Source organism: Eublepharis macularius, chromosome 4 (assembly GCF_028583425.1).
Source record: "Eublepharis macularius isolate TG4126 chromosome 4, MPM_Emac_v1.0, whole genome shotgun sequence".
NCBI lineage: Eukaryota > Metazoa > Chordata > Lepidosauria > Squamata > Eublepharidae > Eublepharis > Eublepharis macularius.
Window position 1 is genome coordinate 28,180,251 of NC_072793.1, and position 8,863 is coordinate 28,189,113.

Below are 8,863 nucleotides of genomic sequence, written 5' to 3' on the forward strand. Positions count from 1 at the left end.
GGGGAGTCTATTCTGGGAGGGAGAAATTGAAAATCACACACACACACACACACACACACCCTGCAAGTGGAAAACTTCGGTAAGAACAAGTCCATTTCATTGGGTGCTACATGGAGCATGGACTCACGGTCTGAGAGAAGTCCTCCAATGAGGAAATTTAACAGGTTTGTCTTTACTTTAAAAAGTTCAATAAAACTTAAAAGAGCTGGGCTGTTTTGATGAAAAATTTAATCTGTTGTGTTGCTAACTCCATTATATACAGTATTGGAAAATAATAAGTAATGGGGTTTGTACTTAACCTGTAATGGTAATGAATCAACATTTTGAAGCAAGACAGCTATAGTATGGAGATCTAACTTTCTACACTGACAGCTCAAGCCTGACTGCCAGGGAAAAGGCCTGGGCCCTCCAGGAGGAGAGGAGCCAGCTGGCTCTAGCGTGCCATATAGGTTGGGTTGGAGCCAGGTATTAAAGCTGCACAGACTCGCTCTGCCTCATAGACTAGCATCACACATTGGCAGCTGATGGGGCGCCGTGGTTTTCAGAGAAGGACCAGAGAAAAGGCTCCTTAGCTTTTGGACCACATTGGGTCTATGTGGCCCAAGGCTGGAATTGGTGGCAGCAGGCAGATTTGGCTTGCAGTAACAGTACAGAAGAGGATGGCGACAGCAACAGTACCAGCAAAGGAAGATGGCTTGTTTTCCTGTGCACTGAAGTACCTACAAATCTAGCACATGGCACCAAAAACTTAATGGGGAGTTGACTGGGTGCATGATACATTGAGGGCAGTGCTCTGGAAGAAGCTGCTGGCTGTACTACATCAAGGGAACACTTTCCCCTTCCCATGGAGAACTAGGAATCTCGGGAAATTTAGTCCCCCTTGAGGCCTAACTGCTTTTGCCTCTCCTGCTGTAGACCCTGGTCTGCAACGACGTGTTGGATTCATTAGCTTTGGTTTCAGCTGAGAAACAACTGGTTTAAATATTGCAGTTAGCAGATACAACCAAAGAATTCCTTGCTCTTCTAACAGCACAAGAAGCCTCCACTTGTAAGGCTGACAGAAGGCTGGCTAGTACAGCAGATACTCGTGTGAGCAGCTAGTAACTGGCTGAATTCCTGGTTGCTAGCAGATAGGACAAAAGGAGGGCATCAAGAGAGTGAGTGTTATCTTCAAACAACCCAGAGGACAATGGGTATGATCATCAAGATGAACTGGGCAGCTGAGGGAAAGACGACAATGCTCAACCAGTGCTCTAGGCAGGGAAGGGATGGATTCAGACGTTGCCTGGAGTCCAGGTGAGCTCTGATTGGCAGCAAAGCTATGTGCCAGGTTTGCTAAACTGGTGCTTAGGATTCAGGCAGGCAGAAACCTGTCAGGGTGGTATGGATCCCAGAAGGAGGTAACTAGGCCCTAAGGCATCTAGCGAGCTTCATTGCCTAGTAGGATTTGAACCTGAGTCTTCTACATCTCCTAGTCCAAGCGCTACCCTGTTTTGACTCTTCTGTAGCAGATTAAGCCCTAAACTGTTGTCCTCCTATCCAAGACCAATTGGAAGTGTGTTATTTTTTAAAATTATTATCCTGCTCTATTGTGTTAGGTAACTCACAATCACAATCAATTATTTAAAAATCACTAATAAACCTAGCAATAAAACTATACAGGGGAGTGGCTACCCTACCCTTTGTGTGTGATTAAAAGCATAGGAAAACAGGATAGAGATGATCTGGCACCAAAAGGATGTCCATGTGTGTGTTAAGGGAATTTGAGTAAGGAGGAGATCTCTGTCATTGGACCACCACTACAGATATGTCCTTTGGTAACTTCGAAAGGTGGAGGAGGTACCTAAAGATTTGTCTCTGGCATAGATAGTGACAGGCAACTTTATATGTGAGCCTTGTGAGTTATGCCCTAAACTAAAGTGGAAACTAACCAAGGATTTTTTTTTCTTCTTTCAAAATGGGATTGTGAAACAAGTGCCTGATTCTGCATCATGCTACAATTTGCACCTTTCCCATGCAGACGGTTTAAGATTGCTGGGTAATTAGGTGATGATGCCTTACCTCAAGATGACTGGGCAGCAACAGTTCATGGTCCGGGTTTTCACAATATAACAAATGGTGATATATATAATCAGGGCTTTTTTTCTAGGAAAAGAGGTGGTGGAACTCAGTGGGTTGCTAGCATAGGGGGCAACTCTTGGTAGGAGGTGGTACCCATGGTACCACATGCACACGCGCATAATGCGCGCAAGCTCCCAGGACCAACGATGTCACTTTGGGTCAGCTGGAACAAGGGGGGAGTTTTTAAAAGTTTAAATCACCCTCTGCAAAAATGGTCACATGGCTGGTGGCCCCACCCCCTGATCTCCAGACTGAGGGGAGTTTAGATCGCCCTCTGCACCATTCCAGTGGCGCGGAGGGCAATCTAAACTCCCCACTGTGTGGAGATCAGGGGGTGGGGCCACCAGCCATGTGACCATTTTCAAAAGCTGCCGGAACTCTGTTCCACCACGATCCAGCTGAAAAAAAGCCCTGTATGTAATATTGATGTAATGGTCTTCTGAAATAAGGAAAATAAATTATCACTAGGGATCTATCCAACAAAAGCTTAAGCTAGAATAAAGCGTGTTAGTCTTTAAGATGCCACACATTTCTGTTTTATTTTTGATGCAACAGAGTGCTACCAACTGGATGTGAAATAAGGGGTGTGACTTTATGTATAAAAGCACCTGGCAGTCCTGAGTTTTACACATCAATATATTTCCCTTCCTGGCACACAGTGTCAAGGCTTAGATCCTCTTTGGCATGAGTGCGACAGCAGTTGCAGAGGCAATCGGCATTCTGTCTGTACCCTCTTAAGTTTGTACTCCTAGTGGTGATGGGCCCCTGAAGATGAAATGTGGGCTGCAGTAGGAGGGGGAAAGCAGTGAAAACTTGTCTCCCCCTTCTATGCCAGCAGAAGTACATCCTACCAGAGACAAAACATTGTAAGGATCCAAACTGCAAATGAAAGATTATGCTGAGTAGAGCAACAATCTCAGACTAACCCCTGCAGCACATGAGATAATGTTTCTGCATGTGAAGGTATGATGAAAAGAAAAATAAACCATCATTCCTATGGTTGGAAGTAAATCTCTAATTGAATGTAGGTGCAGGCGTGCCTGGCATTTGCTGGCAGGTGGTTGAACTTGTTTCATTGACACAATAAGTGCTTACTAATTGTTAAACGATTCCCCCTCACCTCTTTCTTAGAACATGACTTGTTACTCTGATGAAACCTCTGACTGAAGTTTGCAAAGTAGATCTTGGAATTTAATGGCGAAGGATGCCTTGAAAAGTTTAGCACATTTTAAGATTATGAGTTTGTCTTAAGCTATTTCTGTTTGCAGCTGCAGCTTATGAATGAGATGAAGGCTGCTGGGCAAAAGGAAAAATTAGGTGTGGTTAAAGCAGGCAGTGGTGTGAGGTCACCGTTTGTTGTATGCTACTCATTCTAGGTAGAGCAATGCTGTGCCCTGCCCCAGTGCGTGGGCTCGGGTTGTCATTGGCCTGGGAAAAAGTGTCCTGTCCCTTTTATAGAGGTTTACTGTGTGGAAATAGGAAACTAAAGGTTTTTATGACATGGAGGTAAAGGTGATCACCTGGTAAATAACAGCCCATTAAACCCCTATTAAAGATTGGAACAATTTTCTCTAGGCTAGTTGGCAATTCTATGGTAAGCATGTATGGCTTCCTGGAAGTTTTGCCCCCGGTCAATAACCAACCAGTGAACCTAGGGTCTCTTCTCCAAAGTCTATGCTGTTCCACTGCACTACATAGCCACATCTCACAATTGTATGAACAGTATAATATGGAGAGAAAGGGCCATGTCACTCTTTAGGCCCCTGAATGGGGCGGGGCTGTGGTCCAATAGAAGAGCCTCTGCTTTGTATACAGAAGATCCCAGGTTCTGTTAAAAAGGACCAGGCAGTAGGTGATGTGAAAGGCACCCACCTGAGGTCCTGGAAAGCCACTGCCAATTTGAGTAGACAATACCAACCTTGATGGACCAATGGTCTGATTCACAATATAGGGTTGCCAGGTGTCCAATTTTCTCCCAGACAGTCTGATATTTTTGTGGATTGTCCAGGTAAAACATTCTCCAGATACCAGGCACTTGGCATCAACTCCGCCCCCCTCTCGCTTCCAGGCAGATTGCCTGTCCGGCCACCCAGCTTCCTGAGCACCACTGCTGACCCAGGGAAGTGGCCAGCCAGCCCAGGCCCCCGGCCTCCTGCATGGCGCTAGCAGAAGTAGCCAGCCTACGTAGCCTCCTGGCCTCTTGCAGCTGTGCAATGTTGCCCAGCCCGGGCACCCAGAAGTGCGGTCAGCATGATTATGTCACTTCCAGTATTAATAACATCATGTTGCAGCAGGAGCACATGCATATTCTGCGAGCACATGCAAACAGAAAAAAATGTAAGCACCATCCCCCCCTCCTCAGGGTCTACTATTATTCCGGACCCCCCTCTGGCAACCCTATCAGGATAAGGCAGCTTCATATGGGTCGTATAAATAATAAGGCCCCATTGTGAGCTTATTTCTGTGGCTGTGTAATTTAGAGTGTTGCTATGTGGAGTGGGAAATGTGGGTTCTCTTCCAACTGTCTCCATTTTTTGCACCTAAAATTATTTAATTATTTGTTGTCTACTGTCAGTTGGCCCTCAAAACTTAAGGCAAGCCACCTTTCCTATTTGCCTGAGATGAGAATCACCATCGACCCACCACATTTCTGCCTGGTCCTTTTTAACTGAACCTGGAACCTTCTGTTTATTCTTTTTCACGCTGCTTCCTTCCCTCTCCCTTGCAAAAAGTTTGTTCGCTTTGCCATTCAAACGTGTGTGTGTGTTGTTAACATTAGTCTTGTAGCAGGATACAAAGCCTTCTTCTTGGGGTCCTGTCTCTTATGGACTTTACATGCAGGTTTTCTCTCAGCTGGTGGACTGGATAGCTGTTCTTGGGAGGGGCAGAACTGTTCTGGGTGGCCCTTGCAAAACTGTGTGATGATTGGCAAATTGGTGCTTTAAGCCTGCAAGAAGGCTCTCTCTTAGGAGGAGCTGCTGACATTAAGTTGCTGCCTTCCTTGCCCCTGGACTATAGCATTAGCTATGCTAAACGGGGTGCTATCAGCTCCTGGAAGCATGTTGAAAGTGCAACTTGATGTTCTTACTGTTTCTTGCTGTTGATTGGCACCTTCCATACGTGGCTAATGTGGAGGTGTTACTGGCAGTAATATTGAGATTAGCGAGTGGCAATGTCTCCTGCCTTTATAATGCTTTTGATGTTGCTACTGGGAGAGCATCAACTCTCAACTAGTTATGCCAGTGTAGCAGCAGAAATATTAGTTGGACTCAGGGGTTTTTTTCTGGGAAAAGAGGTGGCGGAACTCTCAAGAGGGAAATGAGGAAGAAACACATGGGATCCTTTGAAATATTATTTTCACGCACTATTGCCCAGTATTTTAAAGAGGTGCCGGAACTCCGTCCCACTGTGTTCCTGCTGAAAAAAAGCCCTGGTTGGACTATAGGATTGTCCTGCCTTGGCTGCAATCCTATGCCCACTTCCCCCCCTTTCTTTTCTTTTTTCTTTTCGCTCAGTTACAGCCAATTTACGGTGACCCCATAGGCAAGAGGTGTTCAGAGATGGTTTGCCATTACCTAACATTGTGTAGCAACCCTAGACTTCCATAGTGGAATCCCATCCAAGTGCTAACCATGGCCAACCCTGCTTAGCTTCTGAGATCTGACAATATCAGACTATCCAGGCCAGGGCTAATATAATTAAGTGCCATCAAGTTGCAATTGGCTTGTAGTGATCCCTCAAGGCTTCTCAGGGGCAAGAGATGTGCAGAGGTGAATTGCCATTCCCTTCCTATACATAGAAACCCCAGTCTTCCTTGGTAGTAGCCCATCCATGATCTTTTTTTCATGCATTTATTTCCTTCCCTTAGGCAAACACAGCCTTTTTTAAAAAAGCAGCCTCTTCTGTAATCTCATCAGTAGGTTGATAATATATGAGTAACTTTAACTTATCTACTACATGTAGGGGTTTTTTATTATGAAGATAAAATATCTAGCACAGTGGTTAAGTGGTTCAGCGGCAAATTAGCACTCTGCTGGTTTGAATCCCACTACTGCCGTGAGTTCAGTAGGTGGCCTTGGGTCAGCCACCCCTCTCAGCCCCAGCTCCCCAGCTGTATCGTGGGCAGGGCTCATTTTGAGGGGGAACGTGCAGGAATGCAGTTCCGGCAGTTCCCCAAAGAGGTCACATGACAGGTGGCCCTGCCCACCTGACTCTCAGCCATTTTGAGCCCGTTTGGGCCTGCATTGGGGCCGAAATGGCCTGGATCGGGCCTCTGATAGGTGGTGGATCCCTCTCCCACTCAGCACTGGCCTGATCCTGACCATTTTGAGCCCCTTTGCAGCCATTTCCAGCCCCTTTTTGGCATTTTGGGCCCAATTTCGGCCCTGAATGGCCAGGATTGGGTCCAAAACAGCCAGGATAGGTGATGTCAAGGGGTGTGGCATATGCTAATGAGTTATGCTAATGAGTTCCTCCAGCTCTTTTTCTACGAAATGACCCCTGATCGTGGGGATAATAACACTAACTTGTTCACCGCTCTAGGTGAGGCACTAATCTGTCTAGAAGAGCGGTATGTAAGTGCAGTTACTATTATTTTATTATCCCTCACCATAGTGAATTTTACCTTTAGTTTTGTTTCAGAGTATGTCAGAACAAACATGCAACGGGGCTGTTTGTCTCAAGACCCCTTTATTAATACAGAAGGGGGTACAGGCCTGGGTGAGTCGTCGTTGGGTAGATTTTAATGGAATACAGCTTGCTTGCATTATTCTGTTCCTGCTCATTTGCTTTTACTGTCTAATCAGTGCTTTTGGGCCCTCCAGCAGAACCAAGTGAGCTGACTGAGGATATCATTATAACTTAAAACAGGCATGAAGCCTGACAGTAAAGCTCTGGGAGAGAGTTACACTCTGGATATAAATTGTCAGTTAATTTAGGGGTGATTAGTATAGGGTTTTCAACCATTAGAAAACTAATTATAAGAAATTCTCTTGGAGATATTTAAAAAATGTGTGTTCCGTGTGGGGCCAGTGCCTATATAATTGTGATGGTTGGGGTAGGTGGTGTTGCCCTCAGGAAAAAACTAAATGGGGCCACGACACTTTAATTTCTCAGTAGCTTTCAGCAAAGCTTGCCTAAGCATGTTTGTTTGTTGTATTGTGTGTGTGTGTGTGAGAGAGAGAGAGAGAGGGAAAGAAAGGCAGGCCAACCTGTCTGAGGGTTGGCTCAGTTCACTTACCTGTTCAGCTTCTTCCCTGTGTCATGTAGTCTGAACGGCTTGGCAGAGCATCTTCTGTGGACTTCACCCACTCACCTTCTGTCTCCAGCTGGGTCAATATTGTCTGGGAACTCAGTTCTACCTGTCTACCACTTTCTGTTCTTCATGGAGGTGCAGCTGGATTCAGTAATTTTTTTTTTAAAAAATGGAATTCCATACAAAAGTTTATGAGCTTGAGTGAGAGATAAGAGAGTGTACCAGGCATGAAAGCTCATTCAATAAAATCACTTCAGTTCTTCTTAAAGGTATGACTGGTCTCTAATACCCTTAAAAAGTGTTCTCTAATCCTGTGTGGGCTCTATAAACAAGAGCTTTGGTTAGGAAATGACACATGAAGCAAGAAGCACTACGCCACAATGTTATGGCTTTCACCTGGGCTGGACAAGTCTGACAAAATCTTTGACACCTTCCCCTCAGGCAGGCTACAATCTTCTTTCAGAGCTCTCTCAAATGCAGGAAACAGATGAGCTATCGCCCTGTGGGTGTGTCACATTGAGCAAGATACAGTCTTATTCCAAAAGGTCTTTCCCTCAGTTTGGGGGGCATGAAACAAACCTTTATTTGTTCAAGCACCCTATTTAGATGTCATGCCAACTCTGGTGGGATTATCACACCAGTAAATCTTCAATCTGACTAGTACATGAAAGTTCAAGCTAGGGTTGCCAGGTGTATGGTTTTCACCTGGATGGTCCGGGATTTTCTGGTACTGTCCAGGAAAACTTCAAAGAAAATACCAGACATTTAAATGCCTGGCAGGGTGGAGAAGTGGCTGGGGCAAGCAAGAGCAGGTTGCTACAGCTGCTGCTATGTTGCATGGCTGGCGTGTGTCTCAGCATCTGGTAGGAGGGGAGGGCAAGCATAGGCTCTCGCCAAGGAGAGCAAAGCTTGGGCTCAGGCTCCATCTCTCTGCCTCTTCCCTTCTCCCTCCCGTCCTTTCCTCCAGCAGCTGGAGGGCACAAAAGCACAGGCCCTTGCTGAGGAGAGCAGAGTTCGGGCTCCGTCTCCCTGCTTCCATTCCCTTTCCCTTCCACCCAGCAGTCTGTTGACTCCCCAGTCACCTAAGCCAGCATCACATTCTCTGTCTCAAGGTGGCAGCGTGCTTACTCAAATTTCCTATGCAATTCCCTTCCCTCTCACAATTGACGCTGCCTGCTTGAGCTGGATAATTGACAGCGATAGGATGGGGATGCTTGTTGATATCCTTCCACTCACTTTCCACCTTATCCCAATGCAGGAAGATTCAGGCAGCCTCTCCCTCCCGCTGCCAAGCTCAATATGGGAGAACGGTTAAGTGTTCAAAACACACACCCCTTTCCTGAAGGCAGTTTCAGGCTCTCTTCACAAAAAAGAACATTTAAACTCTGTTGCCCTCTTCCAAGATGGTTGTGCTGCTTGCTTTGCTGGTGTCTCCATATTATTCCTGGGCTTGAGGGATGTGGAGGAAGTGGAACAGAGGAGATTGGG